The sequence below is a fragment of the Dipodomys ordii genome, unplaced genomic scaffold, assembly GCF_000151885.1.
Source record: "Dipodomys ordii isolate 6190 unplaced genomic scaffold, Dord_2.0 Scaffold12, whole genome shotgun sequence".
Classification (NCBI taxonomy): domain Eukaryota; kingdom Metazoa; phylum Chordata; class Mammalia; order Rodentia; family Heteromyidae; genus Dipodomys; species Dipodomys ordii.
Window position 1 is genome coordinate 6,363,935 of NW_012267228.1, and position 3,661 is coordinate 6,367,595.

Sequence of the window (3,661 nt, forward strand, 5' to 3'; positions counted from 1 at the left end):
GCCTTGAGCTGAAGAGCTGAGGGACAGCGCCCAGGCCCAGAGTTCAAGCCCCACAACCGGACCAAAAAAAAAAAGAAGAAGAAATTCTAGGAAACTCTTATCTCCAATTAACCAGCAAAAGAGCTGGAAGCAGAGGTGTGGCTCAAGTGGTAGAGCACTAGACTTGAGCACAAAAGCTCAAGGGCAGTGCCCCGACTCAGAGTTCAAGCCCAAGACAGGCACACATTGAAAAAAATTGTAACATTCTCTATTTTTTTTTAAACTTTTATAAAAGTTTACCTTATAATATTTTTGCAAATTCTATCACTTATTTCCGTTACTGTAACCTACAAAAACCTTCCAGGATTACTCAATATGCATTGCACATATAGACACATGGCTTATTGGGCAATAACTGTCAGAACAGCGATGGGCAGCACTTCATCCCTACGCTCACCAGCACAGGCAAGGGTAGTGGTGTTTCTTTATACAGTGGCCAAAGCAAGAGAACACTATGTGCATCAAGTACCTCTTAATAAAGTAACAGCATCAATGAGCTATCATTCCTGTTTTAAATCCCTTGAGAATTTTAAGACTCAAAAGCTATGTGAGTTCATCTTCACAAACCCTGTAAATCAATGACATGAAGTTTTTAATTTTTAAGGTGAATTTAAGACACTGAAGTCTGATACTTACAAAAAGCTTGTCTGTCTCAACCTTTTCACGCTGGAAAGTCACCGGAGCTGCAACTTTCTCAAGTGGCCAACAGTGCTCACAAGGCTGCAATGCTGACTCTACAAACCAAACGTGTTGGGGCTGAGAAGGTGGCTCAGTGGTAGAGCGCTTGCCTTGCATGCCTGAAGCCCTGGGTTCAATTCCTTAGCACCACATAAGCAAAAAGAAAAAAGCTGGAAGTGGCGCTGTGGCTCAAGTGGTAGAGCGCTAGTCTTGAGCTGAAGAGCTGAGGGACAGCGCCCAGGCCCAGAGTTCAGGCCCCACAACCGGACCCAAAAAACAAACAAACAAACAAACAAACGTATTGTACAAAATACATAGAATTGTGCAGTTCCTTTTTTGTAAAGGCTCTGTTTGCGATTTCACGTTCTATCTAAAATCTATAATCCATCACTAGTGTTTTCCTCGTCCTCAATATAGACTCTAAGAATCACTGACTAGACCACATATCACGTGCTGTAATCTCAGCACTCAGGCTGAGAGACAGGTGGATTTGGAATTCCAAGCCAGCCTGAGCTACACAGTGAGACTCTGTTTCAAACACAATCACAGATTAGGTTAGAGTCTAAGGACTGGAAAAGAAGTAGTATGAAATTCACTGAGGTATCCCTTTTCAGCATTTCAAAAGGTCACTGCCAAGTACAGTCCAGTATTTTTTTCTTTGGTAAATACTTTTATTGAAAAACCATAGTTAACTGGGCGCTAGTGGCTTATGCCTGTAATCCTACCTACTCAGGAGGCTGAGATCAGAGGATCTCAGCCCAGGCAGGAAAGTCTCTGTGAGACTTATCTCCTAATAGAAAGAATTAGACTCTTATCTCCACCAGAAAACCAGAAGTGGCATTGTGGCTCAAGGGGTAGAGCTCTTGCCTTGAGTTGAAGAGCTCAGGGACAGTGCCCAGGCCCAGAGGTCAAGCCCCATGACTGAGAAGGGAAAAAAGAAAGAAAGAAAGAAAGAAAGAAAGAAAGAAAGAAAGAAAGAAAGAAAGAAAGAAAGAAAGAAAGAAAGAAAGAAAGAAAGAGAAAAAGCATAGTTATACATATGGGTTCCAAGGTAATTTTTTACGAAGGCCTACAACATGAAATGACTAAAGCAACTTAAGCATGTCTTCACGACCACTTTTTCTACCCACACTATAATAATTTAGAAGAATAGTCTATTTCAGAACTGGAACCACTGGGTCACTGTGAATTCAACAGCACTGCACGAGTTTTGCTGCTGTTCAGTAAAATACTAAAACGCCAAAGAGAGGCAGAGGTATAATGTGATTACTGAACACAAGCTGTAAATCCACTACTGCAGCCCACTTTGGGCCACTTCTGGATTCAAACGAAACAATCCCAGCTGATTCCCTGCCCAGTATTTTCCACTGTTTGTGTATAAGGGGAGTACATCCTACAAAGAATCACTGTACTACCCCTGCAATGGACAGGCACAGAGCTAGTCTTACCTGTCTTCATTCCATTCAGTCCACAGCACAACTCCAAAAGAAATATTTATGATCTGTATTTAGTAATAAGAAAGCTAAGACTCAGGAAGGAAATGGCAGGTACAGATTTCAAATCCAGTTGTTTGATATAAGCGTTTACATTTAGTGTGCACATTACGCTATCCTGTGAGTTGAGATGTAAGCATAAAAATTACTAGAAAGATGCTCAAAGGTTCACTCAACTTCAGGTTTTCCATATAGGTCCCCCTCCCCAACAGATACAACTGAGTTCACTATACATTTCACTGTAATTCAAGCTTGTCAAGGTAATTCTAATTCTTATCACTTACACAGATAAAAGCCTAGCTTTTCCTTTATCATGTTCAAAATCTAACAGGAATGCATTTCCTGAGGTTTGATTTTCTGTATTACTTTTGGTGACAGTCACAAGCTACACTCTGCTATACACTCAACACCTGTTGAGAAAGTCAGTCCTAAAAGAAAGAAAAGGAAAAAAGCAGTAACATTACAAAAAGGGGCTGGAGATGAGGCAAACTTTATTTACATACGTAATACTAAAGTAATTTTTAATTTCTTTCTACTATTGGGACTGAGAGTCCCTCGCTACCATGTTCCTCAACAACACAGCCCTGTTTGAATCACTCTGGTAACCAAACCAGTTGGACAGCTAGTCTCAGTTAAATAAGGATTTCAACAGTCACCCAAAAGGGTGATGAACGGCTGCCACCTCTCTTTGGGGGCAGTTCTAAGCCCATCCCTGGTGAGTACAAGCCTAAACCTGAGTCACAACAACTTCTGGACTCTAAATAAAGACTAGGAAAAACTCTTCCCAGCCAATTAAAAAAAACAAAACTACAGAAACACCCTTCTACTCAATCACTGCTCAATATGGCACTTTATAGAAGTTCTCAGGGTCGTCTTTCTCCCAAATACAAATCCTCAGGGAAAACTTGTATTCCAGCCCTCACTGCACAATACAGGTTTTAAATGTTTCATGGCAGAGAAGACACGATGCACAACGGGACTTTTTTGTGGTTGTTCTGGGTTTTTTGCCGGTACTAGGGCTTGACCTCAGGGCCGGGGCACTGTCCCCGAGCTTTTTCGCTCAAAGCTAGTGCTCTACCATGCAAGCCACGGCTCCACTTCTGGCTTTTTGCTGGTTAACTGAAGACAGGAGTCTCTCGAACAGGTTCTCCTGCCTGGGCTGGCTTCGAACTGCCAGCCTCAGATCTCAAGCCTAAACAGCTAACTAGGGTTACAGATGTAAGCCAGGGGTTCCTGGCTCCTAACGCTTTTCTCCCAGGGAGAAAAAGCCTCCACAGCCCAGTTCCTCGTTTGCAAGGTAACTCTGGTCCGGCTGACTGCAGATCGAACCTCTTCGTCCGGGAGCTCCGCGAAGCGCCGGACCCCGGTGGACGCGGGCGCACCCTTCCTCCCCCACCGGCCAGCCGCCCCGGCGAGCGGTCAGAGGGGCCGGGCCGCCCACCGGCTGGGGA

At 43.6% G+C, this 3,661-nt stretch overlaps 1 protein-coding gene across 1 annotated transcript in view; it reads right to left on the bottom strand.

Annotated features, from left to right (window-relative positions):
• Arl8b (ADP-ribosylation factor-like 8B) overlaps window positions 1-3,661 on the bottom strand; it is a 35,938-nt gene that overhangs the window by 31,412 nt on the left and 865 nt on the right. The window lies entirely within an intron of this gene.